The following is a 17,568-nucleotide window of genomic DNA, read 5'->3' as shown; positions in this document are numbered from 1 at the left end:
CGGGATCAAAAAGAAAAGCTTCAACAGAAACAGCCAATCCTCAGCTGAGCCATGTCTAAAAGAGCTGCAAAGTGGCAGGCACGGTGCCTTGATTTGGGGCACTCTGCTGGCCCCTTTCAAGCTGGACCTGCTCCTAGTAACCACTGATCCAGCACAGAGAAGCCCAGGGATCTTCAGAGCCGCCGGGAGAAATGAAGGCAGATGAAGAAAGCACATCTCTCTTAATTGCACCTGCCAGCTTCTGAGACACTGAGACATCCCACATCCCACACCCGATGGGGAGGGCAAGGGTGTGTGACCCAGTGCTAACATGCACATGCTTAAACAGGAACCCCAATGAATCTCCAGGCCCGGTGCGGGAAGGAGAGCTTTCTATGAATCCTTCAGCTTCCATCTATCCTCAGAGGGGTCTGTCCCTTGGGCAGAAGTTATAATTTATCTGAATTGAATCAGTTATCCTGGAGGTTTTCTTATTCTAAGAATAAATCCAGTGATGCCCTGTGTGGACAGCTCAGGGAGTTAGAAGGAGCCCCAAGTGAGATTTGACTAGAGTCACTACGGCCACAGACCCCACATGGAGGAGCTGTGTTGGGGACAACGCTTGAGGACAGCCAAAGATATGGGGACCAGGGAGAGTTACTGGTCCCAGCTCAAAGTGGAGAGTTATTTGGGTCATATCACACATATTTTTTCATATATAAGTTGAATTTTTTTTTTTTACACTGCTCAGTTCTGGCTTATGGTGGTGCAGAGGATTGAGTCTGAGACATTGGAACCTCAGGCATGAGAGTCTCTTAGCATAATCATTATGCTATCTACCCCACCCACCCAATTTATCTTATTTTTGAGAGAGATGCAGAAAGGAAAAAACAAACACCAGAGCACTGGTCAGCTCTGGCTTATGGTGGTGCGGGGGATAGAACCTGGACTTCGGAACCTCTGGCATGAGAGTTTTCTCCAAAACCATTCTGCTGTCTCCCCTGCCCTTAAGTTGAAACTTTTTTATTTACTTTTTTTTTTTTTTTCTATTGAGGGGTTAACGGGTAAATTTTCTCAACTTTCTGCAAAACACTCTAACCTCCAGCCTAGGTCCTCCTCCACCATCATGCACCAGGCCCTGATACACCCCCAGCCCCGCTCCGAGTACTTTGCTTCAGTACAATACACCAAACCCAACTTTGTGATCCTTCTCTATATGGCTTATCTCATGTAACATGATTCCTTCAAACTGTCCAAGTTGCGATGAAGGTGAATTCATTCTTTTTAAATTATTATTAAATATTTATTTATTTATTTATTCCCTTTCATTGCCCTTGTTGCTTTATTGTTGTAGTTGTTATTGTTGTTGTTATGGATGTTGTTAGATATAGGACAGAGAGAAATGGAGAGGGAGGGGAAGACAGAGAGGGGGAGAGAAAGATAGACAGACACCTGCAGACCTGCTTCACTGCTTGTGAAGCGACTCCCCTGCAGGTGGGGAGCCGGGGGCTCAAACTGGGATCCTTACACCGGTCCTTGCGCTCTGTGCCACGTGTGATTAACCCACTGGGCTACTGCCCGACTCCCCAAATTCATCATTCTTAACAGCTGAGTTGTATCCTGTTGTGTATACAGATCACAGCTTTCTCAATCACTCATCTGTTGTTGGACACCTGAGTGCATATCATGCTTTTAAAGGCCTTGACACTGCACCCTTGGCCTTCCTGGAGGTCCTAAGATCTGGACTGGATGTTTAGGCCTATCAGGGTGACAAGTGGACAGAGCACCCCATCAAGGTGACAGCAGTGACAGCTGCCACTCTTGCTGACCAGAAGATGGGGGAAGAGGGAAATTTACCTCAGGGACCCACACATCAGCCACGCAAGAAGGACCACCTCTATGTCTGCGGAGGTCCGTGGGCTTGTGCTTAAGAGCAGAGCTCAGCCCTTTGTCATGAGCTCAGCCTGTTTACAACCCTTGAATTTGTTGTCACTTCTCAGCGGAGGGTGGTGGTTTTCTGAACTGACCAGCCTAGGCATGAGAGTGTACCGTGGCAGCTGCCTGATGGTGAACGGCTGATTTATGGGGTTTGCTGTGTTGGGGCGCGAGGTTCTCGTTTTCGAGATGAAATAAGCATCAAGGCCAGAATAAATGTGTAAGCCTTTCAATCTGGCAAAAGTCAAAAGAGGGCAACCGGCGGTGCTGAGCCCACATCAAGAGCTCACAGCCAGACAAGCGTCCTACCCAGGCAGCGAGTGAGCTGCAGGCACCACGGCCAACACCACTGGGCACTTGAGCAGGCACTAGGAGGACGGCAGGTGAAGGAGCACAGGGCTTGCCCTTCTGCCAAGAGCAGGCCCAGCAGGAGGGTGCACTGAGATCACCTGCACCCTGCAGCCTAGCCTGGCGCCTGCCACAGAGAAGGCACGAAAGGGACAGATGGCCAATTACTTAGCTGCAGTGCACCTCAAAGTGTGGCATTCTGATGAGTGGATTTCAAAACAGTGAGACAGAGCTCAAACCTGTGGCTACGAAACTAAAACAGCCAGAATAAAAGGCTGTTTCAAAAGGACAAGGGCAGCATTGCCTCTGGAGTGGAATGACAGAGGGGAAGAGGGAAGGGGAGGGGAGAAGGGAAAGGAGAGGAGAAGGGGGAAGGGGAGGGGGAAGGGAAGAGGAGGCTCTACCGCTAGCCCACATCTGTGTAGTACTTGAGCAATTGAAGTGAATGAAAAAAAAAAGGGGGAGAGTCAGGTGGTAGTGCAGCAGGTTAAGCGCAGGTGGTGCAAAGCCCAAGGACCGGCGAAAGAATCCTGGCTCGAGCCCCTGGCTCCCCACCTGCAGGATAGCCGGCTCCCCACCTGCAGGATAGCCGCTTCTCAAGTGATGAAACAGGTCTGCAGGTGTCTTTCTCTCTCCCTCTCTGTCTTCCCCTCCTCTCTCCATTTCTCTCTGTCCTATCCAACAATGATGACAACAATGATGACACCAATAACAACAACTATAATAACTATAATAACTACAAAATAAAACAATGGGGCAACACAAGGGAATAAATAAGTATTTTTTTTAAAATGAAGGGAAAAAAAGGGAGTTGGGCGGTAGCGCAGCGGGTTAAGCGCAGGTGGCGCAAAGCGCAAGGACTGGCTTAAGGATCCTGGTTCGAGACCCTGGCTCCCCACCTGCAGGGGAGTCACTTCACAGGTGGTGAAGCAGGTCTGCAGGTGTCTGTCTTTCTCTCCCCTTCTCTCTCTTCCCCTCCTCTTTCCATTTCTCTCTGTCCTATCCAACAACGACAATAACAAAAATAATAACTACAACAATAAAACAACAAGGGCAACAAAAGGGAATAAATAAATTTTTTTTAAAAAATGAAGTGAATGGACCCCAAATCAAATCGATAGGATTTAAAATTAACATTATTTCTATACTTTTTCCCATAATTGGGAGCTACTCTTTTCCCTGATAGTTATTTCTAGGCCTGTTTCCAACTCTGACACCATCTCCCCGACAGCACCTTTGGGCCACCTGCATGTTAGCTGTCAGGCTCAGGCAAAATTTGGTAAAGTTATGGGCCCCTTGGAATATACCTAAAATAGACCTACTAGCTTTTTCCAAAGTGGAGACCCTAAATCTCATCGGCTGTAGTCTTACCTTTAATTCCTGATTATTAAACAACTTGTTCTGCTTTATATCTTAATGATTTTTCAGCCATCAGGTTCCAGATGGTACCAGGATGCCAACTGGACTTCCCTGGATGGATGACCTCACCGATGTGTCCAGGAGACCCACTTCCCCGGAGCCCTGCCCCACTAGGGAAACATAGAAACAGGCTGGAAGTATGGATCAACCTGACAATGCCCATATCCAGCGGAGAAGTAATCAAAGAAGCCAGACCTCCCACCTTCTGTACCACATAATGATCCTGGGTCCATACTGCTAAAGGGATCAAGAATAGGAAAGCTTCCAATGGAGAGAATGGGATACGGAACTCTGGTGGTGGAAGTTGTGTGGAATTGTACCCCTCTTACCCTACGGTCTTGTTGATCATTATTAAATCAATTTTTAAAATGAAGTGAAAAGAATATATAATGAGGGGGAGTCAGGTGTTAGCTCAGTGGGTTAAGTGCACGTGGCTCAAAGTGCAAGGAACTGCATAAGGATCCCAGTTTAAGCCCCCGGCTCCCCACCTGCAGTGGAGTCGTTTCACAGGTGGTGAAGCAGGTCTGCAAGTGTCTATCTTTCTGTCCCCCTCTCTGTCTTCCCCTCCTCTCTCCATTTCTCTCTGCCCTATCCAACAATGACGACATCAATAACTACAACAATAAAACAAGGGCAACAAAAGGAAATAAATATTTAAAATAAAAAGAATATATAATGAGGGGGTCATGGAGTGGTGCATCCAGTTAAGCACACCTATCATCAAGAACAAGGACCCAGGTGCGAGGCCCCGCTCCCCACCTGCAGGGGGTTCACTTCACTAGTGGTGAAGCTGGTTTGCATGTGTCTAATCTTTCTCTCCCTCTCTCAATCTTCCCCTCCCCTCTCAATTTCTCTCTGTTCTAATAAAAAAATTAGAAAGAAAAAGAAAAAAAAGTGGCCCACTAGGAGTCATAGATTCAGTGCCGGCCCCAACAATAGCCCTGGAGGCAAAAAGAAAAGAATAACACAACGGACTGATCTGGTGGGGTTCAGGGTACCGTCGAGGGGTCCAGAGCAGGTGGCAATAGATTCTGCAGGGAAGGGGACTGGTGGGGAACGAGGGCAGCTGACTCAAAGCTCTCTGCTGGGATGAGGAGACTTGGGGAGCAGCCATGCAGGGCCCAAGCTACCTGCAGGAGGCCCCCAGTGCCTTGGGTGAGGTTCACAGGACCTCAAGAGCCCGAGCTTACTTGCAGGTGGTCCAAAGGGGAACTCTGTGTGTGTGTGTGTGCAGAGCCCCCAGTAATTCACAGAGAGCACGGGCCCTGGTGTGGGGACCAGGAGAGACACCCAAAGTTTTTGGGGTAGAGCAGCTGACCTCCCCAGACAACTCCCACATTCACTCCACAATCAAGAAACACCCCTTCTGCTGAACTGAGCAGGGCACCCCCAGAGCTTAGCACCCAGGGGCACCTTTCCTCGTGCCTCATCAGGCCCCTATTCCCTCACACAAGCACAGCACTTGTCAAAAGGGGAAAGATGGCAGGGGCACTGAGGGCTGAAGGGGACCAGGACTGGCTCTGACACAGCCCCCATGAATGGCCCTGTCCCACCTGGGATCATCTCTCTTGCTGCCATCAGCCAGAGTCTGTGGGGAGCCTTTGATAACCCTCAGCCCTCCTGAGCACCCCAAATGGTTGTGCAGGAAGGATGCTCAGGGCTAGCAGAAGGCCAGAGGGACAGGGACAGGCTCCATGGCTCCCAGGTGGCACTGGTGCAGGGAGCTCACTGGAGCAGCAAGAACCCAGCAGATATCATTGCATCCAGCCTGGACTCTTATCCAAACTGGTGAGTGACTGTGCTCCTTCATGTTACCTGCCGCAGCTGGCCCAGCCAGTGAATAATGGGCCGGACAAGCCCACAGGACCCCCACCCCCCCGACACACACACACACCCTAGCTTCCAGCAGGAACAAAGACAATCACAGCCCACTTCCTGCCTGTGGAGAGAATCAGTGTCATTCCTGCTCTGTGAACCCCGTGTCCATTTGAGCCAAAGACTCAATGCGAACCTATCGGGACACATTGATAAACCAGGACAAACCAAAGATAGTGACTCTCAACACTCAGTTCCCAGGAACTGCTCTGTGAGGAACAGGCAAAATGTTAAAACCTTATTTGCTGAGAAGGGCTAAGGATCAGACAGGCACAGCCCCATCCTAGTCCAGCTTCCCTTGGTCCCTCAGGACAATGGGAAGAGTTCAGACCTGTTACAAGGTTGTTTTAAGAGGAAATGCAGAGAAAGCCTGCCATCATGCAGAAGTCACGAAGTGACCCAGGAGGCTCAGGGATATGATGGCCTCACTCCCCATCTGATTTTCCCTCAATCCACCTCCTGGTTTTCCAGCCCCTCCTTCAACCTGAGCAAAGGAGCAAAGACTCTTCTGAGCAGGTGTTCCTGCCTCCAGAGTGTCCCAGTGGCAACAAAGAGCCTTTTCCTCCCTTAAAAGGCTGCTGTGATGGTATTTAGCATTCTGTGCAGCGTGACATTGGGCCCACGTTCCACTTGACTGGATCAAGCTTGACCTGAAGCCTGATATTTTGGATGCTTTCTATCCATTTAAAGGTTGAGAGCCCTCAGATGCAGCAGTGCTTCTGGCACTCAAGCTGGCCATGTTGCCCACTCTGGGGAGAGATCAGAGGCGGAGAGGAGTTGGGGGGAGAGGAAGTAGCTCGTGGCTTCCACCAGCTCTAGGATAAAACACAACCCCTTCAGAATGGTGCCCAAGACCCCTCTTTTATCCTTGCAGCTGCAGTTACCAGGCTTCCAATAGGCCCAGCCCAAACCACCACACCCATCACCTCACTAACTGCAATGCCCTTCATTTTATACCTGATCACCTCTACCACCCGCCCCCCAGCTTCATCAGGAAGCAGTCTCTGATCACCCAGGCAGTCAGGGTCCCCCTTCTGGGTACCCACAGCTCCATGTGTGTCTGACAGTCATGAACTCGGACCACCCCAGCCCCAGAGTGCAGAGGACTGGTGCTGCCTGTGACCCTGACTCCCTACCCTGCACAGGGCTGGCACAGGGCAAATAGCAAGCAGGTCAGTGGGTTTCCAAAACTGAATGGAGCATTTAGGTTAGCTCAGTAGTGTCGGGGGAGCCAGGGACAGGCTGCTCTGGCAAACAGGCCCCTTCCAGGCATTTAATTGGACAGAAAAAGCAAGTTTCCATTAAGGTTCACATTAGCCGCTGCCATGGGCCACCAAGATCCCAATAACGGCGGCGTGGCCATGCAGAGGGTGAGGACTCCAGAGGGGGATTCTGCCCTACAATTAGGGGCTTACTGGGCCAAGCGGCCCCTGGAGCTCCATTCCCAGAGCCCCCACTGTGGGCACAGGGCTTGAACACTTGTTGTAGTACTGGAGGGGGGGAGGGTCAGAGAGAGCTGGTCCTAGAAAGTAGGTCTGGTGGGCGGACCCGCAGCAGCTGCACAGAGAGGAAACTGCAGCACAGCACCTGGAGCACGGTGACAGACAGATAATGTCCTCACTGAGAAGACTGTCCTTGCCAACTCTTCACCCCAGAGGATCAGACACCAGCCTGACTTCCCTGGGCAAACGACCCCACCATGTGTCATGGAGCCCCGCCTCCCCAGACCCCCACCGCACCAGGGAAAGAGAGAGGCAGGCTGGGAATATGGATCAACCTGTAAACGCCCATGTTCAGTGGGGAAGCAATTACAGATGCCAGACCTCCCACCTTCTGCAACCCTCATAATGACCCTGCCCTGCACAAGGTCCATGCTCCCAAAGGGGAAAAGAGGAAAGCTACCAAGGGAGAGGGCAAGATATGGACTTCTGTGGTGGGAACTGTACCCTTCTTATCCTATGGTCTTGTCAATATTTCCATTTCATAAATAATTGTTTTAAAAAATGCAGAAAAAGGGCAAGGGTAGGTAGCACAATGGTTATGCAAAGAGACTCTCACGTCTGAGGCTCCAAAGTCTCAGGTTCAGTCCCCTGTTAGCCCTCCCACCCCCTGCACCTCCATAAGCGAGAAGCCAGAAGCCAGAAGCCAGAAGCCAGAAGCCAAAGCTGAGCAGAGCTCTGGTTAAAAAAAAAAAAAAAAAAAAAAGAACTGCCTGTGAGAAAAAGCAAGAAGAAAGGATCCCAGGTGTGAGCTGGGGCTCAGTGGGGCTCTATGAACCCAAGGCTTCTGGCAGCAGTGTTTTCCTTTTTCCTTTCTATTTTGTCTGATAGAACAAAGAAATTGAGAGGGGAGGGGGAGGCAGACAGGGGGAAAGAAAGACTCCTGCAGACCTGCTTCATCACCTTGAAGGTATCTCCAACCGCCCCCCCGGGGGGGTCCCTTATGGGGGAGCTTGAACCCAGGTTCTTGTACATAGTACCAGGTGCACTACCCGGCCTCCCCAGGTGGACTTTAAATGTCAGGGATACCTGGGCCAAGCAGTGGTGCACCTAATAGAACATGCAGGTTACTATGCACAAGGACCCGGGTTCAAGTCCCCAGTCCCCACCCACAGGGGGGAAAGCTTCACAAGCAGTGAAGCAGGGCTGCAGGTGTCTCTCTTTCTCTCTGCACCCTCTTCCCTCTCTGTTTTTCTCTGTCTCTATGCAGAAATAAACAAATAAATACAGTATTTTTTAAAAATAACGTCAGGGTTACCACGGACCACCCCACCCCCAGCCTGTACGCCCAGCCAGTAGAAAGCAGGACAAGAGGGACCAGGACCACATGGGCTTCCAATGCAAAAGGGATGCCGGAGCCTCTGAGGTCAAGCCACCCTTGGGTGTGGTTTTTCAGCTGGAAAGCAAGTGTGTTGGCTGGTCAAGGTGCCTCTCCCAGAGCAAGTGGGAGACTCCTGAGGGGCTCAGGACTGGGGGAGGGGGGGCAGGGAAGCCGAGGTGCTTAAACCTCTGGTCAGCATCCTCTTCCAGTCTGCCCTTCACAGACCCCGTGCCCAGAACAAAATGGTGACAGGCCCACCTCGCTGGCCTCCCCAGACAAGGCTGAAACATCTCCCCACTGCGTGCCCCCCCCCCCTGCACTGAGTTGCTCAGGGCCAGGCAGGGAGGTTGAACCAGGTTCAAGTCCAGAGCCTTGACGTGAGCTGGTCCTCCCGGGAGCACCACACCCTACAGTGGCACAGGGTGGCCTAACGAGCTGCTCTTTTGAAATCTGCCCCCAAACATCCCCCCATGTTCAGATGGGTGCTGCTCAGAAGGCACCCTTCACTCTCTGCCACAAGGCCCCCAGCCCTGGGTTGGGGTGAGTGTGGGCAGGACGGTGGACAGGGAATACACTCAGCACGCAAAGGCCTGTGATCTCGGGGAGTGGAGGGCTTAAACTCTTCCCATCTTATAGCAGCTCCCCCCTGAAGCAGCAGGCCCATCCCCAGGGCTGTTGTGACAGTTAATTCAACAAGAGGGCGCAGCAAGCAGTCATGGAGAGGGCTGGGAGATGGCTCACCCAGTGGAGTGCACATTGTACCATGCCCAAAGACATGGGTTCAAACCCCCAGCACCACGTGGGAGTACCACGGACAACAGGTGTGGTGGTGTCTCTCCTCTTCTCCACCCTCTCGTTCTCTACCTGTCTCTACCTAAAATTAAAAGAGAATAAGAGGGGCCAGGTGGTGGTGCACCTGGTTAAGCACACACACTACAGTTCAAGGATCCAAGTTCAAGCCCCCTGGTCCCCACCTGCAGGGGGAAGGAAAGCTTTGCAAGTGGTGAGGTGTCTCTTTTTCTCTCCCTCTCTAGCTCCCCCAGTCCTCTCGATTTCTGGTTGTTCTATCTAATAAATAACGATAATAAAAATATTCTGGGGGTTGGGCTAAGCGCATGTGGCACAAAGCGCAGGGACCAATGTAAGGATCCCAGTTCGAGCCCCCGGCTCCCCACCTGCAGGGGGGTCGCTTCACAGGCGGTGAAGCAGGTCTGCAGCTGTCTCTCTTTCTCTCCCCCTGTCTGTCTTCCCTTCCTCTCTCCGTTTCTCTCTATCCTATCCAACAATGAACAACATCAACAATGGCAATAATAATAACCACAACGTGGCTACAACGAAAAAGGGGGAAAAAATGGCCTCCAGGAGCAGTGGATTCATGGTGCAGGCAAGGAGCCCAGCAATAACCCTGGAGGGAAAAAAAAAATTCTTTTTTTAAAAAAAGAGAGAGAACAAGAGGACCGCCAAGATAGCTCACCTGGACAGTGTGTCTGCTTTGCCACATGCACAAATCAGGTTCAAGTCCAGAGTCCCCTGCACTGCTTGAAGCTTTGGTGCTATGGCACCTTTCCCTCTCTGTCTCTGTCCCTCTCTCTTTCTGCCCAAAAAAGTCAGCCCAGAGCAGTGAAACTCTGGTGAAGACTAAAAAAAAAAAAAAAAAACTAAGCAGGTGTGAAGCCTTAATACATAATAATAGTAATAATAATGACGATAGAAGTAGTCAAGGGGGCGCCAGGCGGTAGCACAGCGGGTTAAGCGCAGGTGGCGCGAAGCACAAGGACAGGTGTAAGGATCCCTATTTGAGCCCCCAGCTCCGCACCTGCAGCGGGATCATTTCACAAGCGGTGAAACAGGTCTGCAAGTGTCTATCTTTCTCTCCCTCTCTCTGTCTTCCTCTTCTCTCTCCATTTCTCGCTGTCCTATCCAACAACGACTACATCAATAACTACAACAATAAAACAACAAGGGCAACAAAAGGAAATCAATGTTAAAAAATATTTTTAAAAAAAAAGTAGTCAAGGAGCTTAACTAAGCTTTGGCCTCGCCTCCCCTATTGTCCCCACCTGTGCTAGGGACAGAGAGGGCTTGACACTGTGGAAAGTCACCAGCCCACACCATGTGGCACCAGGCCCGATTCAATCACGGACTCACACACACAGTCCTAACCTCCGGTTTCCCACCTGGGGGTGCACAAAGGGTCTCACTGCTGAGTTACAGACCCCCAGCCGGCAGAGGTCAAATTCTGTCAGCCATGTCCCAGCACCCAAAGGAGACCCCACAAAGGTGGGCTTGTACATCAGAACCAGATTCAACCCAATTCCCAAAGCCTCCATGTCAGCTGCCAGGGCCCAGGTGTGGAACAGCCTCCATCAGTAACTGTTCTGATGACTCAGAGAGCTGAGTGCCTTCAGGCCTCCAATCCCCCAAGAATCTAGCACTGAAACATCCACCATAAACCAGACACAAGCTCCTCCAGACGCTCCTGCATTTACTGCTGATCAATAGGAACACTGAAAACGGACTAGCTAATGAGGCTGCATTCTAGCAGAGCCTCAACTCTCCAGAAAACACCAGGATGGCAGCTGGAAGACGCAGCAACAGCCCAGCCCTGCCCGCTCTGCCGCCCACACTAACTGTGCAAAATGCAAGGTCCCTACCCCCACCCCAAGTCCACCAGCAACAAGCCGGACCCAGCCGCCAGCAGCGGGGAGCAGTAACCAGGAGGAGGAAGCTGGGGATCTGCAGGGACCAGGAAATAATACTCTGGTGACTCTGAATGAAGTCAAAATGCAGCTGCGTACTAAGACCCAAAAGCAGGCCACATTTGGCAAGTGTGTATATCTGGGCAGAAGGGGGTGGGGTGGATCTCCCATGGGGCCTGGGCTCTGGCCATCAATTAGTGTGTTCTCCTGTCCAGTGCCCCCACCCCTCTGATGAATAGCTGGACCCAAACCCCAAATGCCGGTGCCCTCCACCCATCCCTAAAAGGACCATCCAATCCGGCCTCCAGCCACCTCTCAGCCCAAATGGCCAGGACTCCTCCTAACAAAACCAAAGTGCTAGGATCTCAGCTTCACTGCCTTGATGCATTTGGGGGTGCACCCTGCCCAACTCCACCAATCAATGCTGCCCCTGCTTAGCCAGAACTTGAAAGCCATTTCAGTCACCGGTCATGAAAATCTGTCATTAGTCACCAAGAGAGGAAGAGTCAGAAGTGGAGCAGAGGGATTGTAAAATCCCAAAGAAACCCAAAATCACCCCCAAAAAGCCACATGCCATCTCCCCTGGTGGTAAGCCAGGGTCTGTGATGTGCGCCACTGGTGAGGAGGGAACAAAGCTGCCTGGGGACAAGCCCGAGAAGGCAAAGGCAGAAGAGAAATGTTCTTAATAAACAGAGAAGGAAATCAGAAATGGGGAGTTGGGGGACAATAAGGCCAGTGAGGCACAGACTGCTGGTCCCTCATGCAGCAAAACTTGCATAAAATTAATCTAAACGGTAATCCTTTCTCATCCCGGTAAGTCTAGAGTGTAGGCTGCTGAGAAAATAAGATTAAATCATTAAGTTATTAGGCAAAACCTAACGCAACACAACCGGGTCACAGCAAGGCTCAGCTAGGGGAACCCTGGGGAAAGGGTGTGTGAGTAACACCAGAAGGATGGCGCCCCCTAGTGGCTGTTCACCACAGCAGAAAGGACACCTCCTTGCCAGTGCTTGCTGGGCAGGCATGAACCTGAACGGGGGTCCAAGGGCAGAAGCCAGCTTTGCAGCCCCCTTGCCCATCCTCCTCCTCACAGTGAGTGCCCCCCCCAGAGTCACCTCAAAGCCCTGCATGCCTGCACCACAGGGCCAGGGGCTGCAGCAAGCACAGATGAAGGGGAAGAGAGAGAAAGATGCCACGGCCCCTCAGCCCACACACCCTCATTCCTGGGGGGTGAGGTGCTGTGGGGTGGGGGGCATTGCTTCAGGGGCTGCAAGGAGCTCGGCCTCTCGACCAAGGCCCTGGGTGTTTACCTTGAGTTTCCCTGGCAACTGGGCATCCTCCCTCCCCAAGGAAGCCACTGGGCTTCAAGCAGTGGGGACATTCTGGACAGTGGTGACAGCTTGGACCAGGAGGAGATGACGGGGCCAGCCAAGTGTGCAGCCTGGACAGCCACTGCTGGAAGTGTCACCAGCCCCAACCCAGGTCATGAGGCTGAGGGACCTTCCTCTGTCATGCTCTTCAACCCAGGAGGCCGTGGGGGCCACAGGTGGAGGTGGAAGGGGGGGGCTCTACTCTGAGGGGCTTCTGCCAAGCAGCCAGGCTCCTCTCCATCTGCCTGTGTGTCTTCTGGAATACTCGTCCTAGCAGTAGGTCGATGACCCCTTCTCAGGCTTCTGGAATGTTCTTCCAGACCAGCCACCACTCTAGGTGATTAGAACCGCACTCTACTTCCCTCCTGCCCAGGATACTCACTCATTATATGTTCTTTATGATTACTATTTTATTGTCACCATGGTTATCACTGGGGCTCAATGCTGACACTATGAATCATCCACCCCTCCCAGCAGCCATTTTTTCCCCTTTTTTTTTCTGTTTTATTTGATAGGAGAGAGAGAAATTGAGAGGGGAGGGGGAGTCACAGAGAGAGAGAGAAAGAGAGAGAGATAGCTTCACCTCCTGCAGGTAGGGAGCGGGGACTAGAACCTGGGTCCTTGCATATGGTGACATGTGCGCTCAACTGAGTGTGCCACCTCCCAGCACCTACTTACTGGCTATTTCATGTTTCAGTGTCTCTAACTTTTGGAGTCTGGATTCTTGAGTCCACCACAGCTCTGGAGCACAGGTGTGTGCTGACTACATGAGTACAATGGCATCAAGTCCCCTACTGGGATTCTGCAGCTTCTAAGAATGCAAGCCTGAGCCGCAGTTAAGCTCTCCACTAATGCTCAGCAAAGCCTCAAGGGCATGCGACTGGCTGGTGGCACACCTGGTTGAGCGCATGTGTTATAGTGCACAAGGACCCAGGTTCGAGCCCTCAGTCCCCACCTGTAGAGGGGAAGCTTCACAAGTGGTTGAAGTAGGTCTGCAGATGTCTCTCTGTCTTTCTCCTATATCTCTTCCTCTCCCTTCAACTTCTCTGTCTCTATCCAATAAATAAATAAATATTTTTTCTTTAAAAAGGGGGGGGGCGGACGGTATCACAGCGGGTTAAGCGAGCAAAGTGCAAGGACCAGTGTAAGGAACCCAGTTCAAGCCCCCCGGCTCCCCATCCACCTGCAGGGGGGGCAAAGCTTCACAAGAGGCAAATGGTAACGATAGAATAATAGTAGTTGAGAATGCCAGGGACCTGGAAGGGGGTGGGTGGAAGGAAAGTCAGGCAAGCTTTCTGGAGAATGCAACTTAGAGCCAAGCCTCGAAGCCAGGAGGAGGGAGAGGGTGCCAGTCCTCCATCCCTGGATTCCCCGTGGGGGTGGGATGTGTGTCCTTTCTATCTGAGTCACCCTGTCCCAGGATTTGGCTGATAAGCCAGGGAAGAGTTAGAGAGCCCTGCTCAGCCACAAACTGCCAGCTCTTTAGTCCTGGGTGCCCTACTCTTGCCCCTGTCCAGGCCCAACCTGAAAGACAGTGAGATGGCCTTAGGGTTGGGACAGGCTTCTGGCTTGTGCCATGGATGAAGGAAGCCTACCTTGGGGGGAGCCCGCCCTCCCACATCCACTGACACAGGCTCCTGTCTGCTCCTAGTGGCCAGGAAGGAGCCCCCACAGCCCAGCGACTAGAAACTCCACAGGCAGGTGACTTGTCCAAGGAGAGATGGCCCAGTGGTGGCATTCACATGGGAGCCAAGTCTGTCCCACTACAAAGTCCTCACAGCAAAACAACAGGCCCAGGAAGGTCACAGACATTAAAGAAATTCTGGAGAGCTCTCAGAGTCCAGGGAAGGGGGCGGGGAACAGAAAGGGGAGAAGGGGAGCAATAAGGAGTGGAAGTGGGGCCAGGGAGGGCAGGACACCATTCAAAGGTGACAGTGATGTAGAGAGCGGCCACATCAAACCCTGGGGGCTTCTTCTGCACCTCGAAGGTGGTCTCAAGAGGGTCCCCAGAACAGACGAGGAAGGTGCTGGAACAAGAAGAGGCTGGGGAAATGGCTCAGCAGGTGGAGCTCAGGGCTTGCATTCCTAGGCTTTCCAGAACACCTGAGGCTCCCAGTTCAATCCCTGACCCTGCATGTATTGGAGTAGAACTCTGGCTGGCTCTCTCTCTCTCTCTCTCTCTCTCTCTCTGTCTTCAGAGATAGAACTGAAGTCTTCCCCACCCTCCTAGCAGAAGACCTGGAATAAATGCACTAAGTAACAGGACCCCATTCATCACTCCAGGTCCTCAAGTAGACGCCAGGCCTAGAAGCAGGTGACAAAGACACTGGGAACAAACGCAAAGTCGGGGAGGGTTGGGAAGAGAGGCAGGTGCCACAGAGCTACAGGTGGGGGTAGGGGTCTCTCTGGGCTCCAGTCTCCTGAAATAGCATTGACCGAAACTCTGCTCACAGCAGCACTCGTGCCTTTCAGCCAGAGAAAGTGCATCCCAAGTGCCATCTCAACTAGTTGCCCTTGGAGACTTCCAACAGAGCCTGGGGACCATGAGGACTATAGTGCACTAGTGGCCAGTGCCTATTCACCACCCCCAGCCCCACTCCCACCTTTCCCCAGTGAGTCTCGGGGCATGGCAGCGCAAGGCCTTGTAAAGCAGCGTCAGGAGTAAGGCCAGGCTGTGGACTCAGCACTGTTGGTATGCTTCTAAAAACCCCTTCTGTTTCATTAGTTTAATCCCCCCTGCTTAACACTATTCTATTTACATAACCACTGTATTCTATTTACATAACCACTGCCGTCTATTTACATAAATCACTTTTATATTTACATAAAGCACCACCTTCCCTCCAGGGCATTGGTGGTTTAGTGGTAGAATTCTCACCTGCTCCACCCCCTCTCCTTGTCACACCCTGATCCTCTCCTTGTCACACCCTGATTTTCACCAGTCACTTTTCTCTCCACCCTCTCTGCGTCACATCCTGTTCACACCCTACTTGGGAAGTATATATAAAGACAACATTGTTCGTTTTAGTTAGTTGTTAGTTTAGCTTAGCTTGGTATAGATTGCGCTGCGTCCTGCATGAATAAAGAGATACTGTGTACAACCCAGCCATGAGTCCCACCCAGGTCGTCTGTCTCCCGTCAATGAAGCTCAGCCCAACAAGCATGCAGGTGCTTTTTCCTGAACAACTACTGGGGGCCCTGAAGATGCTTGTGGGGCCAATGCTGGGCCCTAGGAAGGGTGTTCAGTGCTTCCCTCCTGCTCCACAGGAAGGACCCTACAGGGACTCTTCCTTACACACACACACACACACACACACACACACACACACACACGGTCATGACTGTGGGATCTGGCTTGGGGCATAGGGTGGTTCATGACTAGGAAGCAGGTTTAGTTGGGGGAGCAGTGAATAGGGGGGAGGTACTCACTGAGAAGATGGTGAGTCCAGTCCCTCTCAGGGAGACAGCATAACGGTTAGGCAAAACACTCTCATGCCTGGGACTCCAAGGCCCCAGGTTCAGTCCCCTATACCACCACTAGCCAGAGCTGAGCAGTACTCTGGTAGAGGAGGCCGGGGATGGGGGCGGGGGTGGCACACCTGTGTTCCAATTCACAAGAACCCAGGTTCAAGCCCCTGGTCCCCACCTGTGGGGGGAAAGCTTTATGAGTGGTGAAGGAATGCTACAGGTGTCTCTCTGTCTCTCTCACACTCTATCTCACCGTTTCCTCTACAATTTCTGGCTGTCTCTATCCAATAAATAAATAAAATTTTATTAAAAGAGGGGGGGACCAGACTTTGATTCCAACGGCCAGCACTGTCCCCCCCCCCAGACCCAGCCAGGCTCATCTGTTACTATCAGACCCGTTGTCCCACTCAAGAATGTCAGCCATTGAGGGGATGGCAGTGTGTGGCCTTGGGGAGGAAGGACTGTCAGTTCAGTCACCTGAGGATCCGGACTCAGCACATTGCGGGCAGCACCCAGGGAAACAGTGTCTCTTCCCCCCAACAGAGGGGAAAGAGCATTTGCAAGAGGCCTCTGACAAACGAGAGTAACCCCTCACAGGACAGACATTGTGGAGAGCACCACCCCAGCTCACTGAGCAGATGCCAGAGGCACAGTCTTCCAGTCTGAGGTGCCAACACCAATGCAGCCACTGTCTCCAGCCCCCACTACCCAGGAGACCTGAAGACCAAGACTCAGTTGCCCCGAGCTCAGCTTTCCTCACGCCCAAGACAAAGATGCTGCAAGCGCTGCTTGAGGTGAAACACTTAAAAGACTGGAGTGTCCCCAGGGCTCTGGACTGTTCCCACATCACAGGCAGGAAGTCTGGGGGCCGGGCAGTGGCACGTTTACCATGTGCAAGGACCTGAGTTCAACACCACCCACATTCCCACCTGCAGGAGGAAGCTTCACAACTTCTCTCTGCCCCTACCTCCCCCTCCCCTCTCAATTTCTGTCTTATAAAAGAGAAGAAAAGGAAAGAGAAAAAGGAAGGGAAGGGAAGGGAAGGGAAGGGAAGGGAAGGGAAGGGAAGGGAAGGGAAGGGAAGGGAAGGGAAGGGAAGGGAAGAAAAAGCTGCCAGAAGCAGTAGGTTTGTGCAGGCACCAAGCCCCAGCAATAATGCTGGTGGCAATAAAATTTTTTTAAAAATTTAATGTTGGGGGGGGAGAGGATACCATAATGGTTCTGCAAAAAGACTCTCATGCCTGAGGCCCCAAAGTCCCAGGCCAAATCCCCCACAGCAACGTAAGCCAGAGCTAAACAGCGCTATAGTGCTATATGCAGACTTATGCAGGCTTGTTCTCCCTCTCTCTCTCTCATATTAAAATTAAAAGGATTTTTAAATACATATACAAGACTGAACAGAAAGGTGACAGCACCAACTGCCACCAGCATTGCCCATGGCAGCAGATCCAGGCTCATCCCAGACTGCTGGGAACACAACTTCACCCCCCCCAACCCCCAACTACTCCTGGAACATAAGTCAGCACCACCTCTCAGGCAGAGTGACGGAGGGGCCAGGTGCCAGTCAAGAGAAGTCAGTTCAAAGGGAAAGACAGAGCCAAATGCACTCAAGGGGACTCCCACTACAGACACCCCCACCGACTGTCCCCTGAAAA

At 52.0% G+C, this 17,568-nt stretch overlaps 1 protein-coding gene across 3 annotated transcripts in view; it reads right to left on the bottom strand.

Moving 5' to 3' along the window:
• PARVB (parvin beta) overlaps positions 1 to 17,568 on the bottom strand; it is a 117,750-nt gene that overhangs the window by 61,337 nt on the left and 38,845 nt on the right. The window lies entirely within an intron of this gene.

The sequence above is a fragment of the Erinaceus europaeus genome, chromosome 4 (assembly GCF_950295315.1).
Source record: "Erinaceus europaeus chromosome 4, mEriEur2.1, whole genome shotgun sequence".
Lineage (NCBI taxonomy): Eukaryota > Metazoa > Chordata > Mammalia > Eulipotyphla > Erinaceidae > Erinaceus > Erinaceus europaeus.
This window is presented reverse-complemented; position numbering and strand designations above follow the sequence as displayed.